Here is a 25,591-nt window from a genome sequence, read left to right as displayed (position 1 = left end):
TACCTAGGATATTCTGTTTTTAGCACCCGGATTGGCAATTTGTGTAAATTAGCCTCCCTTATTTCTAATGACTATCAAATTGACAAGATCTAAGTGCTCATTTTATTCTTCTACATTCCTTTTTTTGTTGGTGTTGGTCTCTTGTTGTTATTCTTAACATCAAAATGCTGTTTTTTGAAATGTCCTTGCTAAATTCTAGTAATTTATACCAAAGAAACCCCTTTATTTCCATCATCAAACATATTTTTCTGGAAATAAAATAGCACATATAAATATTTAGTTTTACTTCATGAAATGTAAGGCTCTAGAAGTAGAGTCTTCTGAATTTGGAAACATACGTAATCCTGAGAATACCAAAAGACGTGCAGAATATAAAAACACTGCATTTCTTAAGCATTTTGGTAATGCTAAGTTTTAGATGGAAGTGGGGGTGGGGATTAATATACACAGGTACGTTGTGTTATGGAATGAAAAGAATTTTGAAAAATGTTGTTTCACTACCTATTAATAAAGGCAATTCTGTTTTAGAGTATCTCTGTTTCTGAGAAAGCAGTTTTATTTCTGATTGCTGGAGATGTTTTTTGTTTTTTTGTTTTCTTGTTTTGTTTATTGTTTTTTTTTTTTTTTTACAAGTTCCAAGTAGTTACTTGATATTTGGTATGATCTTGTGGTGTGCAAAATTTGGAATTGCATGAATTAATTTTTGTTCATTTTTTCTTGGCATTTGTGTTCATTTTCTAAGGCTACCATAACAAAGCACTACAAATTAGGTGGCTTAGAAATTTATTATCTTAAGGGGCACCTGGCTGGTTCAGTCAGTTGAGCATCCAACTCTGGATTTTGGCTCAGGGCATGATCCTAGGGTTGTGGGATCCAGCCCTGTGTCGGGGTCCATCCTGAGCATAGAGCCTGCTTAGGATTCTCTCTCCCTCTGTCTCTCTGCCCCTCTCCCTCACTCATGTTCTCTCTCTCTCAAAAGAAAAAAAAAATAAATATTGTCTTACAGTTTGGCTAGAAGTCAGAGCTTTCCTCCCTCTGTGCTTGTACCAATCTGTGTCCACATTTCTCATTTTTATAAGGACACCAGTAATTGGATTAAGGCCCATCTAATGACCTAATCTTTATATGACTACATCTGCAAAGACTCTTTTTCCAAATACCATCAGATTCTAAGGTACTGGAGGTTAGGATTTCAGCATATCACTTTGAGAGGACACAATTCAGCCCTTAACAACATAAAATAAGGTAATCATAAAAATATTATTTTCCTACATTTTTTTCTCCCCTGGTACATTCTTCTGCTGCTGACATCTTGTATTTACTAGATTACCTACCTCATTTCCAAAGATATAGTTAATATTACTTCATGTAGATATCCCTAAGGTAAAAATTTTATGCATGCACACACAGACACACACACAAACACACACACACACACACACACACACACACACACACACACACCACCTCCCATTTGTTCTATTATATGCTTTTATCCGTGTCTGAAGTTGGGTTCTCCAAAAGATGATGAAGAGATGGAATCTTCTTTTAATGCCAATATATAAAACATTATGATCAAGTTAATATGCACATTGACATTTTTAATTTTCAGCTGAAAATTCTTTAATACATTATACTTTTCAATTAATTTATGCAAAAGATATTTATTGCCTGCCTGCTATGCACTCTAGGTACCAGGAATGTGGTAGTGAATAAAGCAGAAATGGCTCAACCCCACATAGATTACATTCTCATCTTGTGTAACTAAAAGGTCTGGAAACAAGCAAATACACTGAACTGAAAAGTGCTGGGAAAGAAATGAGTGGACATGATGATTTAGAGAGGAAGCATTCTGTATTTAGAGAGGGAAGGACATGATGATTTAGAGAGGAGGCATTCTGACACAAGGAAGGGCATTGTCAAGAAATCTTCTCCCACAAAAGATTTGAAAGATCTGAATGTTTGAGAAGTACCTGGGCAATGTGTGGTTTAGGAATAGGAAAGAACAGGGGCGCCTGGGTGGCGCAGTCGGTTGAGCGTCCGACTTCAGCCAGGTCACGATCTCGCGGTCCGTGAGTTCGAGCCCCGCGTCGGGCTCTGGGCTGATGGCTCAGAGCCTGGAGCCTGTTTCCGATTCTGTGTCTCCCTCTCTCTCTGCCCCTCCCCTGTTCATGCTCTGTCTCTCTCTGTCCCAAAAATAAATACACGTTGAAAAAAAAAAAAAGGAATAGGAAAGAACAAAATCATAGGACCTAAGGTGAGAATAAGGTGGTGTTATTTGAATACAAAGAATTTTAAATGTGCTGGACTCCAATCTATAAGACGAGGTTGAAATTTTTATCACGAGTTTCCTAATTCTAAAGTGACTAAGAAGTTTTAGAAGTTTTTGTTTTATTCTGAGAATGTGAGGAAGCTCTTGGAGACTTCTAAGCTGGGGAATGACATGTTTTATATTTTAAAAAGAAACCTCCACCTGTGCTTTGCAGGTAGTGATGAAGGAGCATTTTCCCACTTTTCATCCCAGAGATCATTGAAAACAAAGGGGAGGAACTAACAAAAACTGAAACTCCATTATCAATAAAACTAATGTAGTTCCAAACTACAGATTCAGTAAAAGCACTGTCAAAAGTAGAAGTCGCTGGACAGTGTTACATAAGAAATGAAGTTGAGAGTTCATGATTATAGATCTCAGGAAAAAGCTACTAAGGAAATTGAGACCCGAATTAAAACATCAAGCTATTTTATAAGAAAAGATAAAGAAAAAAGGAATAAAGGAGCAAGCAAACACAGTCACAACATGGCAACTTATTAAATAACAATAAGAATAAAAATAAAAACCTCATGTTGGTATATATCTGATTCTGTGACAGGATAGCTGTGCTATCTTTTTTTTAATGTTTTATTTATTTTTGAGAGACAGAAACAGAACTTGTGCAGGGGAGGGGTAGAGAGAGAAAGAGAGAGACAGACAGAATCCAAAGCAGACTCCAGGTTTTAAACTGTCAGCATAGAGCCTGACACGGGGCTTGAACTCAAGGACTATAAGATCATGACCTGTGCTAAGCCTAATGCTTAACCAACTGAGCCACCAAGGCACCCTGAATAGCTATGCTATCTTGGCAAGCCACTACAGTCTAGGTTTTGTCTTTGTTTTTGTTTTGTTTTTGTCAGGGAAATAAGGCAATGACCAGATATATTATAAAATGCTTCATTTTAATTCCAAAACAAGGTATTAAACACACACACACACACACACACACACACACACACACACACACAAACACTAATATACACCATAGGCCTGGAGTTCCAAAGCTGTTCTGATCTGAGACTGTTCTACAATCCAGCCTGTAAGGCTTACCTCATAACACAACTTCTCTCTGTGCATCTGCTCAGTTTTATTTTCCTATCTACTCCTTCTGCTTATTACTATGTGTTCTTGCATCATAACTTCATCCTGCACTTGGCCTGTCACAGTCCTGCCCTGCCTCATTTTACATCAAACCCTTTTAAATGCTGCTTCCAACACCCCCTGCTTCATATTCTCAGGATTTGTTAGTTTAGACTGGTGAAAAATGATGAGACTTCACAAACTATAAGTTTGAGCCAGGAGACATCATCCTTTATGGGGCAACACCTCAATTTCCTACTCCTTGGGAAAGGTATCATCCCTGGTTGATTCAGAAGTTGTTGACATGGAAAAGAGAACAGTACCATTAAAGAAACATAGAAAGCAGCACAAACATGTCTATTAACGGCCATCCTTTACTTTCCAGCATCCACACTCTTCCTCCAGTACTTGGAATATCAAAGATGAAACCACATATACATTGCTATGGAAACCAAATTGCCGCAGCTTTCTGGATTGGCGACATCCATTAAATTAAAATTGGTTACACCCTCTGATTCTGCATTTTAAGTTCTAGGGTCTTTTCTGTAAACATAACCACAAGATTGAAGCATGGATTATAATATCATAAATTGTAAGGATCTAAATTTTTTTAATCAGGACCTCATTGAATAAATTATATCAATTTAATGGACTATGCTGCTGAAATAAAATATATTAAATAGTTTATTGAATTCCGATGTGAAATTGTCTCCATTACTTAGTATTAAATTAAAAAACAAAACAAAACAAAACATTGGGACACCTGAGTGGCTCAGTCAGTTGAGCATCCAACGCTTGATTTTGGCTCAGGTCATGATCTCACAATTCATGAGTTCAAGCCCCCACATCGAGCTCTGTGCTGACAGTGCGGAGAATGCTTGAGATTCTCTCTTTCTCTCTCTACCCCTCCCCTCCTTGCACTCACTGTCTCTCTCAAAAATAAATAAATAAGCATTTTTTAGAAAAAAAAGGGTGCTAATTATTATGTATATTATGGAAATATATATATTTTGCTCATATATGTTCAAAATATCTGATACAAAGAAAACTGCTAGCGTTTGCTATTGGTAGTCTCCGAGGTGATGAGAAGACAGATGAGTGCTGGGAGAATTTTTGCCAAATTTAATTTTGAAGCATTTCAATTTTCACCCAACTAGGTATAACTACTTAGTCAAACACTATTTTGAAAAGAATAAAATAAAGTAACCATAGCTTATAAAGAGAATAATTTATAGAAGTTAGTTCAGATACTATTTAGAAGGCGCTTGACATCATAACAGATGAGGATGTTTAGGACTAGAAGGCAGATTTAAGACACACTTTGTAAATAAAATTGATACTATTTGCTAAAAAAATGAACCGGAGATTAAGAGTGAGCTTTGACTTGAATATCAGGACGGGTGATGACAGCTCTTGTAGAGGCCAGGGAAATTTTAGGGAGATAAGTGTAATGGAGGTGGTCGAATCAGAGCCAAAGGAGTGCCTCTTCGAAGATTAGAAACTGCTAATGGTCCAAGCTGCATTCGATCATAACTGCCCCTTCAGATAAGTCAGCACATAATTGAGTACCTGGAACATTCTAGAATACAAGTGATAGAAACCTGAGCAGAGCAGTCCTGTTCCTGCTTTCAGGGTAACTCTGCCACCAGGAAATGGTGCTGGTAAAGGCTGTTCATACTGAGAGAGGCAATGAGTAGAAACTGGCTAGAATAAATGGGACCTGCATGTAACAAGGCTTTAGGGTAGAAAGAAACAAAGGAAACAGCCCACCTGGGGCTGAAGCGAAGAGGTAGGCTGGAGGCCAAACATGGAAGGTCTAAATAGCATGGAAAGTTAAGGTGGGCAAATACTTTAAAAATGAACCAAGTCTAACTCATACCTGAGGAATAAATAGCAACAAATAGAAAAAAAAAAAGAAAAAGAAATTTTACTTAAACATTAAAAATAATTTAGCAGCTTAGTCACTGTGTTTTACTTTCATTCGTAATAAGCTGATTTTCTCAGGGTAATCACTTTACAGAAAAATTACTTCACAAATAGATACAGTTAGGTTGGTTTTATAACACAGCAGTACCTTCAACATATTTATTGTTTAAAACATTGACTTTTAAATGCTATGATTTTAAATTAAAATGATACATATATGACAAATGAATTAAACTTTCTGTAGGAAATATCAGGATAGTATTAGTATTAAAGTGGTGGTCATAAGGGGAAAAAGTAATTTAGTTAAGAAAATAGAAAATACCCTTAATGACGTAAATGATAGAATAGAATGTCTAGTGCTCATGCTGTGTGCTTTATATAGGTATTTCCTTTTAATGTCAGGCAATGGAGCAAACAAGATATTTTTATTAGATTTTTTCCACGTTTTCTCATAGAGAGGCAATTTGTATCTATGTGTAATTAAAATGACATTAAGCAGCCCGATTTTCAGTTACACAATATTTCACAGTAAAGATCTCGTATAAAAAACCTTCACTAAATCTACGGACTCAATTACATAATAAGTATTACTGGGTCCCTGTGAGAAAATAATGATAGATTATCCAATTACTTTCAAAAGAAGATTTCAGTTTGGGACTTACTTATATACTGATTTTCATTGTTTTTTTTTAAATGTTTATTTCTTTATTTTGAGAGAGCAAAAGAGAGAAAGTTCATGCACGTGGGAAGAGAATCCCTAGCAGGGTCTAGGCTGTCAGTGCAGACCCCAACACGGAGTTCTATCTCACCAGCAGTGAGAGTAAGACCTGAGCCCAAATCATCAGTCCGAAGCTTAACTCATGGAGCCACCCAGACCCCTCTTCAAGGTTTCTTGATTGATTCATGCATGTGAATTTCTGTTACTGACAGTCAACTATGGTCTGAAAGCAGATGATCCTCCTTCTGAAGTATAGTCAGAAGAGAAGGTCAATAGTAGCTTAATGCTGCCTACCTCATTCACCTTCCTTCATGTCGTCATGTAAGCATTTTACCACCTTGCATCATCCAAAGAAGAGTGAGTACAGTACAATAAGATCTTAGACCACATATACCTAACTTTTATTACAGCATATTATTATAATTGTTCTACTTTATTATTAGTTATTGTTAATTTCTTACTCCGCCTGATTTATAATTAAAATTTATGATAGGTGTGTATGAATAGGAAAAATACAGTATGTATTGGGTTTAACTGTAGTTTGTGGCATCCACTGTTGTTCTTGGAACATATCCCACATGGATAAGGGGGCATTACTGTATCTCTCTCTCTCTCTCTCTCTTTATTCTACAAATTGAGCAAAACTTTAGTCATATGATTAAGTATCTTGGTTCTGGAAATTTATTTCCTAACCAGTGCCAGAGCTCCATCTAGGTCAAGTCATTGGAATGCCGTTTCTTCCTGCGCAAATTAGGCTGCTTTGCATAAGGAAACAATTGGCCTCTGAAATCTGAGACCCCAGGATCCCCAGGAACATCAGGCCTCCCAACTCCACAACAGAGGCTTCCTCTGTCATCCTTGTGTCTGAAGGACAGGAGCTGCAAAACCTCTCACAGAATCAAGTGCCCCGGTCACATTTCCAATGGTATTAATCCATTAATATTCTGCTTTTTTGCCCATATCTAATGATGTCTTCCTATTAGTATGCAAATAATTAGGATTTACCATAGATCATCATCAGAATGAAGAATTACCCCCTTTTGTTTAAAATTTCAGAAGAGTGCTAAATTTTCTACTACCAAGGGATTGTGACCAGAGATATTGAACTCATTATATTCTATGTGAAAACTATTATATTATATGGGAAAACTGATTGCAGAGTGATGTCAGAATTAGAACACTCATGTAATGTAAAATTTCGCATGCCATATTATCCTGCACTAGAAGATCACAGCAGCAAATCATGTATAATCTATAAATCTTTTCCATAGAAGATTTTGTGCTAAGTTCAGGAATTCTTTTCTGACTAGTTCAACTTCACTTCATTCTATTTTGGCGGATACTCTGCACGTAACTCCAACAATACCTGTTTCTTGCCACTACTGTGTTTTATTGAGACCTGCCTCTGTGAAGTGCACATGGAAGGATACATTTTGCCATTAAAGTCCATTTTGCTCTTGCTTGTTCTACCAGCGTTCTAAAAAAAAAAAAAAAAAATGATGTCTGTTGTAAATTGGATAATGTTGAAGAGTTTGCAGCTAATTGACCTTTCCTTTGGGACTTTATCCATGCTTTTTGGCAATAACCTCCAGAGAAAAAGAGTTAAATAGCTAATTTGACTTCTTGTGAATACTATTCACACACAAATCAAATATTTCAACCTCAAATATATCTTTACTTATTTCATTTGCTCACTTTAGGCTGAAAGGTAGTCATCCACTGAGACAAATTTATGTCTTAAAAAGCATAGCTACATGAAGCTAACACAGTTTTCCTGTAGAAACAAACACAAAAAACAAAAGGCAATTTATACAAAGTCGATTTCAAGTTCCTTAACGTGTATTTTCTTAGTGCAGAAGAAAAGTGTTTTTCTAATTTAACATAGTTACCAATTAGACTATTTTAGAGCTACAATATGTACTCTTTCTTATATGTGCTTCTGCTATCCTATCTTTTTATCTTAATTGCAGGTGTAAGGTGCTTTTTTTAAAAAAGTAAAATAATTCTAGAGATGCCTGGGTGGCTCGGTGGGTTACGCACCTGACTCTTGATCTCTGCTCAGGTAATGATCTTAGGTTTCTGAGATCAAGTCCCCTCAGCCATGTGTGGGTGCGCTCTCTCTCTCTCTCTCTCTCAAAATAAACAAATAAACTTAATAAAATAAATAAAAAGTAAAATAATTCTAAAACCCAAATTATGTTAGTCTATGCAATGCTTTCTAAACCAATATAAAGTATAAGCTAATAAATTCATTTTGTATTCTTGCTTGAGTTTTTCTCTGAAATATATTCAGAGATCCTCCATCAAATACAAATTTAATTGGAAATTCATTGAAAAATAATGCTGATTAAAACTTTACAAATTATACCTTATTTTTTTATGGGAAAGAGGAGGGCATTTCACTGATAGATTTAACTGAAATATCTTGTTCTAGTGGATTCTGAGTCAAAAGAAATCTATTATTTTAAAGAATTTTATCAATCTCCATATCATTTTTTCTGCCTATTTACAAATGTAGAAACTCAAATTTGTGTTTATGAATACATTTCATTTCAACGAGAAAAAAATGTAAAATGTAAGTATACAACAAGCATGTAAATAGCAGGTGGTAAATTATAAGGTGCTAATTAATCGAACTAGAAAGGGGATAACTTGAGCATCACAAGAAAAACATGATCTAGTGATTTGTGATTTGAAAAACTTTAGGATCGAATTACACAAAATATTCTTGCAATCACTTTTCCAGTTTATATCTCTATTATCCACATAAGCTTCCTAAACTTGTTTTTTTTTTAAAAACTACCTCCCCAAAAGTAGTAATCATAAAACCTTGTCTCTTCATCCTTCATTCTTTTTGTCAAAAATGTATCCTTACTGGAAAAAACAAGACTGTGGTGAAAAATCACACCTATTGTAGTGTTTCTTCTACCACATGGTTTTATACTGAGAAAAATAAATAAATACGGTACCTTTTAATTTTAAGATGTGTACATAGGAATGATATGTACCTGATGTGGCATGCTGGTAAATGCCTGAAACTTGGCTCTTGGTTGGAAGACCTTGATTTGTATGCCAATTTTGTGGCATAAAGGGCACTACTGAAAGGAGAATTGAAAAGAGATACATGCAAGAGGCACTTACAAGCTAGTGCAAGCTTTCAGCAAACCTCAAAGAACAGTTGTGAGGGAAATAAATTGTAATTTTTCCTAAAGAATTTTGTAGATGATGGTATTACAGAATTTATTGTAATTTAGGCACTCTACCACTTTAACCTGATTTTAAATGTTTTTATTTATTTTTGAAAGAGAGAGAGCACAAGTGGGAGAGTGGCAGGGAAAAAGGGTGACAGAGGATCTACAGCAGGCTCTGTGCTGACAGCAGTGAGCCTGATGTGGGGCTTGAACTCACATACAAGGAGCTCATGACCTGAGCCGGCCAGAAGCTCTACTGACTCAGCCACCCAGGTGCCCCCAAGCTATAGACTATTTTAATCGTTATTACGTATTGATTTTGCTGCTTAAAATGTCCCCTTTGCTATGTTTTTTAGGATAGCTTTCAGTTTTCATAAGGTAGTTGATTGGTAGTAGTAGGCTTGCCAAAAAAAAAGAGAGGAGTTGAGTTACCATATGGAAGTGAAGCTAACAAATTTCTGCTAGTGTAACCTTAGTATAACCTTAAGGATCATAGTGTAACCTTAAGGCAGTACACCAATAGAACAAAGGGAGATCTACCTGAATGAAGTATTCTACCTATATAAAGAACAATAACTATACAAAGGTGTAGAATATGGAATTTGAGTTTACACAATCGTGCCAACGAGTTGAACATATTTTCCTTTTCATCTGGCTAGGTGTGAATTCAGAAAAGCAGACAATTGGAAAGGAAATGTGGATGTGTAGTGGAAAGAACAAGGAAAAGTTGAAGCCTGTAAGAAAAAGCTAGACACTGTGTTGGTGTCCCCCTGCTTCTAGGTTACCAACATTGGTAATACAGCTGACCCGCAGGACAGGCTGGACACTTTCATCATGAACTAAATATGCAGATGGTCCAGGAGTTGGAGAAAATGAAGAACATGGGGGATCCTGGAGGGGCTGTGGACCCAGATGCTGCTGCACACTAACAGAGTGAGCTAGCATTTCATCAAAAAGTTAATGGGCTACAACAGAATCCGGTGACTGTACGTATCTTTTTAATAGGGTTGTTGCTTCACTTCTGCCTTCCAAAGCTCCTGCAGGTTTACCTGGCACATGTTTACCCAAAACAATATATGGATGGGAATTCTCTGAGAAGAGATATTTACCTATAAAATCCCAAATTTTCTCAGAATATAGTGGCTATCAGATGAGCCTGTCCATTGATGACATTCTGATGAGGAGAATACAGGAAAGGAAGAAATATTAAAATCCGCAATTGTGACATGGATACTTTGACAGGAAGGATACTATGACAGGAAGTCGCCTGCCAGACTTATTTGATCCATAGACTTTTGATCCTGTCCACTGATCACAACTGAGTTACTTGATATCCACCAGCACACCTCTCCTATCCCCAGCTTCTGGAACTAATTTCAATCTGAGGCGGTTGATTCTTTGGTTTTTTTCTGTTTTGTTTTTTGATTTTTGTTTTTTGTTTTTTATTCATCACTTACATATAACACCCAGTGCTTGTCCCAGATTCTTTCCAGATCAGCAGTCTTTGAGAAGTCCTGCACTAAACGTCTATCCAAATAATGATGACTGTGATTAATGGAATCAACTATACTTTCTTCTCTTGAATACCAAAACAAGATATGGATTAGTCATTTACTTAAGTTTTTAGTGGAGCAAAAAGCTAAAAGTCACAAAGAATGTAATGAGAAAGCAGTGGAAGCCGTGAATAAACAGAAATAATGAGTGAACAGAAGGTTTAAGCAGGAAAAATACTCTTTGTCAATAACCATAACTCACAGATGATCTGCTAAGCAGCTATTGCTTTTATCTACATGTTTAGAGTAGAAAGTACATGCATCATAAGCGGACATTGCAAATAAATGGCTAATTTCAGCCTTTGGGAATGTTTAGTGTCTCATCCCTGAACATTTTCATGAGTGCTTGTGTACACTTCTTTTATTTCCCCGAAGTTCATAACACATATGAGGTATTTATTTTACCTATTTTAAATATACTCTATAAGCCACTTGATTCTATTCATAGTGTCTCTATTTTCTATATTACAATTGAGTAATCTTAATATAACAAATACACATGATAAACATACTGGATTTGTTTTTCTTCTTGGCATAAATTATATAGTAAAAAACATTTTTTTCCATCGGAGAAGAAAAAAAAAACATTTTTAAAAGAATGAAAATATATGCAGTTCTTAGTTTTACTATGCATAATGTAGTGTTTAATAGAATGTATTATTTTAATGACCATATTTAAAACTTGGGGTGTACAAAGACATTTCTGGAGTGATAGAGTAAGGGACTCTGTAAAGCCACTCTTCCATGAAAGCAGTGAGAACACTGGAAAAAAAATGAAAACTGTCAAAATCAACATTTTCAGAACTATGCAAGTTAATCAAAGTCTTTAAGCAATCTGAGGAGTGTTTCTTTGAGAAATGTGTCTGACTCCTAGGAAGAACAGAGAACTTTGTATCACTTGAATTTGCTTCAGTAGTACCCCACTCTCTTCAGATCTGTGTTAACCTTGAACAACAGCAGTCTCATGGCAACTGTGAAAAGCAGCAGCTTAACAGCCCCTGGAAATGACAGAATGGTTTTATAAATCCCCCAAAAGCCCCACTCCCAGATAACTATTTGATCTGTCTGGAATCACTCAGGGGAAAAAAAAAATCTCAGCAATTGCTTTTATTTGATCTGAATCAGCTTCTTCACTGAGAAATGCTATTCCGAAATCATTTGCTGAAAATAATTAGCCTAAAATTATTTAGCATTGCAACTGCCCTAGATGGTGGTACTATTTTTTTTTACAGAAAAAAGGCGGCTAAAGTATTTAAAAGGACTATTTAGAGAATGAGATGTCCGTAGGAGGCTTTGGAAAGCTGCGAAATATTCCTTGGGATGTACAAGGCTATGTGCACTTGTATACTGTGCTCATGTTTAGCAAATACCCAAGAAGGACCTAATCTCTCAACTCTGGGTGATTTGAGGCTCATGGAAATTAAGAAGTGGAGGTCAAGGTCAAGTTGCAGACTGTTGGAACTTTGAAAGGGTGCCATACCACAAACACACAGAACGCCTTGGCAAATGGTGGGAGATATACTGGTGAAAGGCATGTATAATTAGCTGATGAATAACATAACTAAACAGAGACTTCAGAAACAGCACATGACAAAAATATAGATATAATAGAAAGAGTCCAGGACAATTATTAAACAAACAAATAACAATGATAACACAACAGTAACAAAATCCTCTGGTAGATTATTCTGACTTCCAGAGTTGCCATGTTTGTGTATGTCTGTATACATGTATGTATTTTTATGTCCAGTTTTCAACAACAACAAAATATGAGACATACAGAGAAACAGAAAAGTATAGTGCATAAACTAGGACAAAAAGTCAATTAAAAAGGAACCCTGACAAGGCTGATATGCAGGAATTATTAAGCAAAGCACTTAAATCAGTTGTCATAAATCGCTTCAAAAAACTGTAGGTAATCACATCCAAACAGTTAAAAGAAAGGATGAGAACAATGTTCTACCAAATACAGAATAAATATAAAAAGTGACAAATTACTTAAAAATAACCAAATAGAAAATGTGAAGTTGAATAAATAAAATAACAGTAAAATAACTGAAATGAAAAGTTCACTAGGAAAGCACGACAGTAAATTTGACCTTGCAGAGGGGAAAATGAGTGAAATTGAAGATAGGTCAATTGAGAATATTCAGTCTGAAGAATTTCAAGGAAAAAAATAAAGAAAAATGAAGAAACCCTCAGAGATTTGTGAGACACCATCAAGTATAAACACACATAATGGGACATCCAGAGATAAAAACAGAGAAAAAAGATTATTTGAAAATTTTTTTTAAATCAAGGAAGCTCAACGAACTTCAACTATATTCAAATAGACCCTCAATTACAAAATAGTGAAATAGTAGAAAGACAAAGACAAAGAAAGAATAATTTATTACATACAAGGAATCATCAATAAGATTAATAGCTGACTTCTTATAGGAAGCTTCAGAGGTCAGAAAGCACTGGGACACCATAAAGTGATTTCTAAAAACCTATCAATGAAGAATTTTATAACAGCAACACATTTCTTCAAAAATGAAGGAAAAATTAAAACAAATTAAGACAAAATTAGAAAGAAAACATCAAAAGCAGATCTTCCCTACAAAAAATATTAACAGGATCCTTCAGGCTGAAATAAAAGGACACTAGAAAATAACTTGAATTGGGGTGGCTCAGTTGTTTGAATGTCCAACTTCGGCTCAGGTCATGATCTCGCAGTTTGTGAGTTCGAGCCCCTTGTTGGGCTCTGTGCTGACAGCTCAGAGCCTGGAGCCTACTTAGGATTCTGTGTCTCCCCCTTCTCTCTGCCCCTCCCCTGTGCATGCTCTGTCTCTTTCTCTCACAAAAATAAATAAAGATTAAAAAAAAATTAGGGGTGCCTGGGTGGCTGAGTCGGTTGGGTGGCCAACTTTGGCTCAGGTCATGATCTCGCAGTTTGTGAGTTCGAGCTCTGCATTGGGCTCTATGCTGACAGCTCAGAGCCTGGAGTCTACTTCGGATTCTGTGTCTCCCCCTCTCTCTGCCCCTCTCCTGCTCATGCTCTCTTTCTCTCAATAATAAATAAACATTTAAAAAATTTAAAAAAAATAAAAGAACTTGAATCATCATGAAAAAGTAAGGATCACTGGTGAATATAAAACAAAGTACAAATGTATTTTTATCTGTGACACTTTTCTTCTGCTATATGGTTTTTAAAGAAAACAGCAAAAAGTAATAATTATATGTTTTGGTATTAAAATGCTTTAAGTTATGCTTTGTATGATAATTATAGCATGGAGGGGAGAAGGCAATGAAGCTATATTGGAACAAAGTTTTTGTATATTACTGAAATTTGTTATCAATCTGGACAAGATTGTTTTTAAGTTAAGATGTTAATTATAATTGGAAGTACAACCATTAAGAAAACAATTTTTAAAATATGGCACAATACAAAACATTATTTAAAAGAAAAGAAGGCAATAATGAAGAAATAGAGAGACAAAAACCCATAAAACATATAGAAAGAAAATAGAAAATTGATTAGTATAAATCTTACATTATCAGAAATCAGTTTAAACATAAATATAGGGGCGCCTGGGTGGCGCAGTCGGTTAAGTGTCTGACTTCAGCCAGGTCACGATCTCGCGGTCCGTGAGTTCGAGCCCCGCGTCGGGCTCTGGGCTGATGGCTCGGAGCCTGGAGCCTGCTTCCGATTCTGTGTCTCCCTCTCTCTCTGCCCCTCCCCCGTTCATGCTCTGTCTCTCTCTGTCCCAAAAATAAATAAACGTTGAAAAAAAAATTAAAAAAAAAAACATAAATATAATAAACACTACAAACAAAAGGCAGGTATTTTCTAAAATTAGAAGTAAAAATAAAAACTAAGATAGGGGGTGCCTGGGTGGCTCAGTTGGTTGAGTGTCTAACTCTTGATTTTGGCTCAGGTCATGATCCCAGGGTTGTGGTATGGAGTCCCGGGTCAGGCTCCATGCTGAGCATGGAACTTGCCTAAGATTCTCTCTTCCCCTCTGTCCCTCCCCCCTCTCAAATAACACAATTAAATAAATAACTAATTAATAAAAGTTAAAAAAAAAGGAAAGTTGGACTACATGCCATATATTAGAGAGAGATTTTATTTTCAAAGATACTTTTAGATTGAAAATAAAAGTTTGGATGGGGCGCCTGGGTGGCTCAGTCAGTTAAGCGTCCGACTTTGGCTCAGGTCATGATCTCACGGTCTGTGAGTTCGAGCCCCGTGTCGGGCTCTGTGCTAACATCTCAGAGCCTGGAGCCCATTTCAGATTCTGTGTCTCCCTCTCTCTCTGCCCCTCCCCTGTTCATGCTCAGTCTCTCTCTGTTCTCAAAAATAAAAAATAAATGTTAAAAAAAAATTAAAAAAAAAGAGTTTGGAAAAATTATACCATGCAAACAGCATCTATGACAGGGTTAAAGGAACTATGTTGATATTAGAAAAAAGGACATTAAAATTAAAAAATATATATTACTAAAGTTGGGGCACCTGGGTGGCTCAGTTGGTTAAGTGTTTGACACTTTTTGGCTCAGGTCATGATCTCATGGTTCGTGAGTTTGAGCCTCATGTAAGGTTTTGTGCTGACAGTGAAGAGTCTGCTTCGGATTCTCTCTCTCCCCCTTTCTCTGCCTCTCCCCCACTCATGCTCATGAGCACATGTGCTCACTCTCTCTCTCAAAAAAATAATTAATTAAAAAAATATTTTACTAAAGGTAAAGAAGGGACCATTTTGTTATGTTTTGGAGTATAGTACAGTTTTGTTTTTAAAGCAAATTATGTAATAGTCTTATAGAGAAAAATTGTATATACCTTTTAATATTTACAATGAGTAGAATTTTCTACCGAACAAATATTCCATCCACTATAAATAGAATTATAATGGAACATTCTAAATACAGATTATGAAATAATGTATAATATGCCAGTTCTTTATGAAAATTATCCCTCCTTCCATTAAGAAAATTACAGCAAAATGTTCCCCATTAAATTACTTAGGTAATTCATCAGAAAGGTTATGGAAGATGGAAAAATTTCTTTAATGGAAATAAAATAAGTGTGAGTCAAGTGGAAATTTGACAAGATATTTTTCATAAAAACCATTAAATGATATAGTGATTTAGAATAAGATGGAAGTAAGTTATTTCATTGTTTAATGATGCAAAGAAATAATTCTGATGAATATTGATATATATTTACAAAAAAAAAAAAAAGAAAATAGAAGCTAAATCATTCAGAACCTTAGGCTCAGTGGACAATATGGGATAGAAGTCACTAAATTTAACGGTTAATTTTATCTATCAACTTCACTGTGTCAGTGTGTGTCTAGAGATTTGGTTAATATTCTGAGTATGTCTGTAAGGGTGTTTTTGGATGAGATTAACATTTAATTTGGTAGACTGGGTACAGCAGATTGCTCTTCCCAGTGTGGATGGGTTTTATTCAAGCAACTGAAGGTCCAAATAGAACAAAAAAGTGGAGTAAGAATAAATTCACTCGCTCTGCTTGAGTCTTCATTCTGGGACATCATTGTTCTGGCCTTTGGACTAGAACTGTAACATTGGCTTGCTAACTATACATCTTGAGGCTTCTGAGCCTCCATTATCACCTGAACAAATTTCTTCTAATAATGTGTGTGTGTGTGTGTGTGTGTGTGTGTGTGTGTGTGTTGTGTGTGTGTGTGTGTGTGTGCATATATATGTGTGTGAGAGCTGGAAAGATATTTAGAAAATAAGTATAATAATACAAAAGCAGGAGAAATATTTTTAATCATTTATTTAACCCCAAATCAATATGGAGATAAAGTTCAGATCTCTTGCCTCACAGATTAAGAATCACTATTGTAGGCCCTGTCACTTTCTATATTAAACATGTATATCAACTGATTTATATTATGTCAAAACAAAAAATGCACAGCAAAAGGTTAAGCAGGCAAGGAAGACTATACTTGAATTTGTTGCTGCAGTGTAGAGAGGCCAGAATGCAGTCTGACCTCAACTCTGCTTAAACAAAGGTTGGAGAGTTTCTAATTGTAGGAATCTTGACCCTAACCAAAGGAAAAGTAAACTTTCTCCTATCTACATAACAAGTGACAGTTTACAACTTGGGGCAGGGCACAAAGACTGGAAATCTGGGTATTTCCTTCTTGATTTCATTTCAGAGAGATGCCTCTCTGTTCTTGAGAAAGAGATCCTAGATTGTGAAACTGGCTAGGATCTTTTTAAAGGATTTACATTTCAAAGAGACAAACAATTTATAATTACAAAGGATTTACAATTACATGTTTTTTGTTTTCATTTTGTTTTGTTTTAAGTTACTGCTATAAGAAAAGGGAGGTCAGAGTCCTAGAGTCATATATCTAAAATTTCATCAAACTGAGGGGAGCATTATTAAGGGAGGGATCAAAATAGATCAGTTTCTTCATTTTTTTTTCATATAGCATGTCAATTTTCTCAAAACTTTGAAAAATGGATTACAAGAGCTAAACACTTGTAATACATTTAAAGCTCATCTTGCAATAGTTGGGCTGTTTTTCGTAAGTGAAAGAAAGAATTATAATATTTTCAATAACTCCATCAAAATTTCATTGCAAAATTCTCAAAGATCCAACAACTCATTGAAATAATGAATACCTCCAATTTCTTAATGTAGGAATATTTTGAAGATGAGTGTGCCAGTCTTTATTAATAGCATCTGCTGTTTGAGGGAAACTAACAAATCAGGCTGAGGTGGGAATAAAGAAACATGGCTTAGCTAATTAGAGTTATTTAGAGACATGTTTAAATCTTACATAAGATCCTCACAGACTGTATTGTACAGACCATATTAATACACTGCATTCTGTTGTTTTGGTTTTCCAAATTCCTTAAAACTACTGAACTAGAAAGCAGTCTCTATAGTAGATATACTGTTTATTTGTGGGCTGATACCTTGGGAGAAAGAAAATCATTTAGCTGTATCTTTGCATCACCATCCCCTGTTGTTTAGTAGTACAAAGATCACACTGGAATAGCTGTTTGTCTACTTCGCCAATTTGAGAAAAGATGTTGTAATAAAAGTGAGAGCCAACAGGGGTAAAAAATCTCACGTGTGTCTTAAATGTTCTTATTGGAGTGGAGAAAGACAGCACTCTTATTGCTCTTAAATTCCTTTTTTATTTTATCTGAGCATTCCTCTGTGCACATTCAAGCTCAGCGGGGAGTTTCACAAAGAGGCAATAGAAAAGAGACTTGATAAACCAATATCTGAATAATTTAGGTGGCACTAAGGAGACCTGGGAATCATTAAGAGAGGCAATATCTAAGAGTAAGAGCTTCAAGTTTTGAGTACTATTAGTAAGAGATCCAATATAAAGTAATCAGGAATTCCCTTATAGGCCTGGAGATTGAAACCACGGAGCATAGCTGTTGTATAAAATGCTCCAGTTGGTTATGCCTAGAGCAAAACCTGTCTTTACAAATGCATCCAAATTTATTCACAGCCACCTGTGAGCTGCTGCTTTCCTTAGTTTTTATGGGAATCTCTGTATTAAGACTAAGGACAATGGCCTATTTTTCCTGCAGTTTAATTGACTATGGGATTGGCTGTTTCATCGGGATGTTGTCATCTTCCTCCTCCTCCTCTTCACCATCATCATGAAGGTCCTTCAAAATGAATTCACATTTTTAAATCAGCCAAAACCTTCCTTCCTGCCATTCACCACCTCTTGCTTCACAAAAAAAAGCATCAAGATTTTATATGCACAGGATTTTGAAGCATGTGGGAAATGATACAATTTATTATGGCCAATAGGTATGAGAAGCTGAGAGGAAATTTATACAGCAGAGATGGAAAGACAAATGGCAGCTGGTTTACAGCTCTCTTCTTAGGATAGTGATAACTAAAAATGTTAATGTCTTTGGACCACTGCTACCACTTGTGCCTCACTGATTTGAAATTCCTGAAGGAAATTGCATTTAAATTAAAATCTATTTGCATTAACAGCAAGGTGTGAAAACAGACATTAGTGACTAAAGGCAAAATTAACATCTAATTTAGACTTTTTTTTCTCTTCAGTCATCAAGAAAATACCAGGAAGAAGAAATGTTTCCTTCAGTACTAAGAGAAATGTAGCCAATGGTATGGAAAATGACAATTAGATTCACTTCCAGACCAATTGAAAACAAGTAATTGTTAGTGAATTCTATTCAGTAGAAAATAGTGTGTTAGAATGATCTTGATGCTTTGTTATATATTTGGAAGAATTTTCCCTGTATTTCAGGGAAAGTTTCTTGGCCACTACTTTTCTTTGTGGGAGGTGTTTTGTAATGAGTTCAATATTTTTTAATAAAGGAGTGTTCAGTTTCTCATTTTTTTTTCCTTCTATTGATATAGCCAAGTCTTCTTTTGTTTTATGTTTTGAGGGATTTGTCCAATTTATCTAAATTGTCAATTTTATTGGGATAAAATTTTTCATATCTCATTATTATCTTTCAAAATGATTTAAGAGTCCATAGTGACCACACTTTTATCCCCCCACTCTCTGTTTTTACTGATAATATTAACAATTACTGACTTATTTATTTCTTCCATTTTTCTTTCTTTCTTTCTTTCTTTCTTTCTTTCTTTCTTTCTTTCTTTCTTTCTTTCTCTTCCTGCCTTCCTGCCTTTCTTCTAGATCATTCTAGAGTATAATACATTTGTTTAATGGATCAAGCTTTTGGCTTAATTGGTTTTCTTTACTGAATATTTGTTTTCTATTTCACTGAGTAATCATTATTATTTTATATCTCTGCCTTGATTTACTAGACTTTCTAGCTATAGAGATGGTAGCTTAAATCAATTATTTAAAATCTTCCTTTTTTGTTATTTGTAATTATACTTTTGTACATATTATATATGATCATATATTATACATTTAATTATATATTATTTACAAATAATTGCACAATTATATATAACTGTACTTATAAATTTCCCTTTAGTCATTATTTTAGCTGCATCAAAGATATGTTGATAGATACTGCCATTGATACTCAGTTTAAAATATTTAAAAACTTTTTTTCTGATATTGCTCATTTGATTTTTTTACTTAAACCATAAATAGTTTAGATACCTATTGTGCTATTGTCATCTAGTTGGAGATTTTCTAGTTGTCAATTCCACTGTAGTCAGAGGATGAATCTCATAAGATGTACCACAATTTATTTATCCATTCATCTATTGAAGGAATAGATGCTTCCAAGTTTTGATGAATTTGAGTACAGCTACTGTAAACATTCATCTGCAGGTTTTGTGTAAATGTAAATTTTCAACTCATTTGCATAAATAACAAGGAAAGTAATTGCTAGATCATATGGTAAGTGTATGTGTAGTTTTGTAAGAAACTACCAGACTATCTTCCAGAGTGGCTGTACTGTAACTTTTTAAAATATCTTTTAGAAGGAATTTTATGGACAGAGATCAAGGTCAGATATTGGGCCCAGCATATTATGAGGAGTGTTTACCAGTGAGGTCAGGAAATTGCACAAAATCAGAACTTCCATTTATAAGCAAGAAAATTAAATACTAAATATAAGACCTAGTGATGAAGGAGTGGGGCAAGCTGAGGGCAAAATACAGGCTGGCATACTACCGCCTCCCAGGTGGAATATGTGTGATATTCCCCAGAAACTCCTGGCTACCCAAGAACAAAGGAAAGGGGTTTCAGTGCTTGCCATGGTGATATAGGAAACTAAGGCAAATAAAAACTTAAATTCCCTTATTGCCTAAAGCCCATTGACAAATCCTCGAAACCCACAGAGTGACCTCCCTTTAGGAGCTCCACTGCCTCCATGATGACACTTTGCTAGGGAAAAAAGAGATCTTAGCTTAACAATATCTCAACCTTGAGGATCCTATAAGTCTGCTTCTTTTATCTCAACTGTCCCAAGATATATGCTGGCAATCATATTCCAAGATTATGGCCCCCTGATTTACATCTGAAGGGTCTTATGACTGAGGTGTTTATTAGATGGTAATAAATGGTGTTTCCCTAGCACCAGCTAGCCCCTCAAGGTCCTGGAAACCTTGCTTCCAAAATTCCTTAGACATTACTCTATCCCTGACCCCTCCCAACCTGAGGGTATATAATGAGTTACCCATCAGGACCCCAGTGCATCTCTTCCTGCTCATAGGTCCTGTCCTTGGGCTTTAATAAAATCACCTTTTTGCACCAAAGGCGTCTTCAAGAATTCTTTCTTGGCCGTTGGCCCCAGACCCCATGAAATTCCCATCACCTCAAAACTTCATCACTAACTCTGGGGGATAGACAAAAACACCTGATTTCTGAAGACATGGTTGCTAATAAATAAAACAGAGAAATCAAGATGGAGGAAAGACTTGTTAAAAAAATAACCAAGAAGAGGATGAACTTTCTGAGAAGTGAAAATTTTTTACCAGGGATTGAGGTAAAATTATGCATTTTTTATAAGCACTTCCATCTTATAAGCACTTCCTGTTAGTAGCTTCCCCTCATTATCCTAAGTGAATCTTTCCCTGTGATTACCAAGAACTTCAGCTGCAGCCCTGTCTGCATTACAGAATAGAAAGCACAAAAAATAAATGCACTCTCCTGAAAGTTAACTACACGTTAATGTAATAATATGAAAAGGGAATTGCAGGTCTTTGCCATCTTCACAAGATCACATTGGAGAGGATAGGAACTTTTGCCAAACTTTGGTCATTGCCACTCTAGTAGGTCTTCTAGAATACAAACATTTTCATTATTATAGTTGGCTTTCAGAAAAAAAGAATACTGAGATCGTTTTAAGAAATTGTAGAACTATTCTTCTTTTCCAGTTAAAGAAAATTGAGAACCATAATCATCCCTTAGTTGTTATCTGCTAAGTCAGGGATAGGTGTTGTAGGACTCTTTACATCAATACCCAGGGTTCTTGTCACACCACTTCAAAGAATGAGAAGGTGGACACAGAATTAAATGAGCACCAGGCAAAAGTGTATTATAGTATAAGATCAGAAAGTAAGAATATTATGAAAGTGATGAGGCACCATGAGGCAGACTGAGGGTCAAGCACAAGCTAGCATTCCTCCCCGCCCCCCCTCAGCCAAGGTGGGATATATGTGACATTCCTCAGGCACTTCTTGCTACCCAAGGACAAAAGAAAGTACAGAAAACAAATGGTTAAACTAAGAATCTCCATCAGTTTACAAATATCATAGTAAATTACAAGAAAAAGACAATCTTATCAATAGCCTAATCTCCAGAAACCTACAGACTCAGTTTCCTGGAGCACCAACATCACCCTCCCCTCCATAGTGATGTGGGGAACAAAGGCAAGAAGGAAGTGTCAGATAAAACTGAATTTCCTTTTAACCTGAAGCCCATTGACAAATTTGAGGCAGGCAGAGTAAACTGTTCCCCAGGAATTCCCTACTTTCTTAATGTTAATGCTTTGCTAGAGGGAAAACAACCTTAGCTTGACAATAGCTAGGCTCCAGAAAATCTCTTTTGGAAACTTCCCCTTGGACTTTACCTCTCCCAAGTCTATAGTATAATACCAGTCACTCCACAACCCTGGTGCATCTCTTTCTGCCCACAGGTACTGTCCCTGTGCTTTAATAAAACTGCCTTTTTGCACCAAAGATGTCTTCAAGAATTCTTTCTTGGCCATCAGCTCCGGACCACCCCACCATCACCCTAAAACCTCATCAAAAGCTCTCTTTATAGAGAGGGGGCATTCAAAAGTGAATACCCCCGACTAAAGGCAAGGAACTGTGTTTTAAAGGATTTTGGTAGGTCCCTTTCCTTCCCCCTTGTTCCTTCTCAGGTTCTACCCTTATTGGCTTGGTAATGCTAAATGCCTAGTCACTCCTTTTTGATTGGCTTGTTTCTGACTTTTGCGGGGTGGTCTATAGCCATATGGTTTCATGTGGGTCACATGTTTTATGGTCTACTTGTTTTTCAGTGAGGTCTTTTGTTTGTCAAATTCCTGATGGAAACCTGGGGTGGGGGTGGGGGGTAGGTGGTATCTGTTACATTAAGAGGAATTTTGCACCTGAGGGAGTTTGCTCAAGGTTAGACTTTCTGGAAGAGAGGTTTTAAAATATGTGTTTTTCCCCCACCAGGAGAACTTCAAGCCCTAGCCTTTCTCTTTCTGCCTACTGAATCCTACCTTACCTATTATGTAAGTAAAACCACAGTAATCACTGACAGAGGGAAAACAAGGAGAAAATAATGGGAAAATGACTCAGACACTTAAAATATATTCCTTCTTTGAAAAAAGAGTGCTTTAGTGTTTTTTTAAAAATATTTTTAATGTTTATTTATTTTTTTGAGGGAGAGAGAGCTTGAGCATAAACTGGGGAGGGGGCACCTGGCCTCCAGGCCTGGGTTCTGGAGTATCAGCACAGAGCCTGATATGGGGCTTGAACTCATGAATGGTGAGATCATGACCTGAGCAAAAATTGGCCACTAACTGAGTGAGCCACCCAGGTGCCCTGAAAACACAGTGCTTTAAATGAGCTATAATACTGATATGAGAGACAAAGTTACTTATTCTCTCTTTACTGACTAAGGAAAAAATAGTTAGGCACTTATAAAGATTAATAGAAAATGGGGAGGGATACTCATGTTAATTCAGGTATCGGCAATTCATGAAAAATTCAGAAGTATATACAAGTATATACAATCTAAATTTTTGATTGAACTAGAGAACAGATGTGATTTAATATGGAGAAATGAATAATTATGCACACCAAGGGAAATAATTAGAATTACTTGCACACATATATAAATTAATCAGAAACTCTCTGGAGGTATAGCAGAGAAACACTAAAGATGATTGGAAAGAAGTATTTTTTGACATGATCCAAGGGCACGTCACACATGCAGTAAGAATTTTACTACGTTTAATCCAAAATTGATAACTTCTGCAGTAAATTATTCATCGTATTCAAAGACATATATTAGTCCAAAGTAATTCACCAACTAACAAATAATTACTTATTTTTGATCAAATAATTAGTTGACTAATAAGACTTAAGTACTGATTCATTTTCAAATTTTCTTTATTTCCTTAGAGAGTTTAATATATGGCAACAAAGGTGATATATGATGAGGTTTTGGGGTGATGGCAGTTCAGAGCTGACAGCCAAGAATTCTTGAAGACATCTTTGGTGCCAAAAAGTGATTTTATTAAAGCACAGGGCAGGACCCATGGGCAGGAAGAGCTGCACTGGGGTTGTGAAGAGTGACTGGTTATATACTATGGAGTTGGGGGAGGTAAAATCAAGAGGAGGTTTCTTAAAGGGATTTGCATATACTAAAGAATACTCAGAGATTACTAGAAGCTTAGCTATCTTTAAGCTAAGGTTGTTTCCCTCTAGCAAAGCATTAACATTAAGACAGTAGGGTGTTTCTGGACTTTAGGCTATTGATAAGATTGCTCATTTTTTGTAATTACACCAAGATATTTGTATACTGATGGAGACTTCTGTCAAGTTAAACCATTTGTGTTTGGTCCTTTCTTTGTTCTTGGGCAGCCAGAAGTGCCTGAAGAATATCATACATCTCCCACCTGTGGGGAGGAGGGGTGGTGGTGTGCTAGCTTGTGCTTGGCCTTCAGCTTGCCTTATGGTCCCTCATCAATATATACACGCATATGCCATGTAATAGTTTACAAAATATCTAACATAACCAAATGGAAGAAGAGGAGATGTTTTAAGATTCTTGGAAGACTACTATATAATACCTTTGTAGTGAATAGGTTTTATTTTCTTTAAATATTGTTATTTATTATTAATAGTACTAATATTATGGAGGTGTTGGAGACAGTTAGTTAGGTTCTAACAGGATGCCTAGAGGCCAGCAAAGATAAAGTCATGGCCAGCTATGGGGAAAGTCAGAGGCCTGCCTTGGCTGCACTCCAAAACAAAGCCACAAGAAGATGAATCAAACCAGATAGGCCCAAATGGCTGGCAAAGTAGGCCAGAAACCTCTGATCAATTAAGGAAGAAAAGGTGCAAAACTCTGCTTACATGAGATCCCCACCTGAAGTAATGAATATGCCTATCCCTTGTTAACAACTGTTTATAAAAGATAGAAACCCAATCCCCAGAGCATGCAGCACCTAGTGTCTGTGCTCCCTTGGACTTGCAACCTCTCTCTCTCTCTCTCTCTCTCATTTCAAGTGTGTACTTTCATTATTTCATTTTAATAAACTTCCCTGATTGTGGCACTCACCCATCGTGTTGTGTCTGTTCTTGACATCTTTCTTGTGACAAGACCAAGAGCCTTCAGCAACATCTTTGGGATGGGCTGGGTGGTGTCCTCATGGCCTGGGCTTTCCCAGTCCACCAGTCAATGAGGCACCATTTCATAATTTAAATATTCAGTGTTTAGTTTTGTCCATTTTTTTTAACTAATAGAAGTTATTTTTAGAACAGTTCCAGGTTTACAGCAAAAATTGAGAACATGATACAAAGAGTTCCTGTATACTTTCTACTTACTCTTTCTATTATTAACAGATTACATTAGTAAGTTACATTTTGTCATGATTGATGTACTACTATTGATACATTATTACTAACTGAAATCCAATTTTTTTTTTTAATTGTACATCACTTTTTACCTATTGTTCTTTTTTCTAAGAATTCATCCAGGGTACTACAGTACATTAATTTTCATGCCTCTTTAATCTCCTCTTAATTGTGACAACTTCTCAGACTTTCCTTGTTTTTGTTTTTTTTTATGACCTTGGCAGTATTGAGGATTACAAAGCCTCATATTGTATAGTGCTTCTCTATTTATCATATGTTTTTCTCATAATT

Source organism: Puma concolor, chromosome B1 (assembly GCF_028749965.1).
Source record: "Puma concolor isolate L17-30 chromosome B1, mPumCon1.1.hap2, whole genome shotgun sequence".
NCBI lineage: Eukaryota > Metazoa > Chordata > Mammalia > Carnivora > Felidae > Puma > Puma concolor.
Note: the sequence above shows the minus strand (reverse complement) of the source record.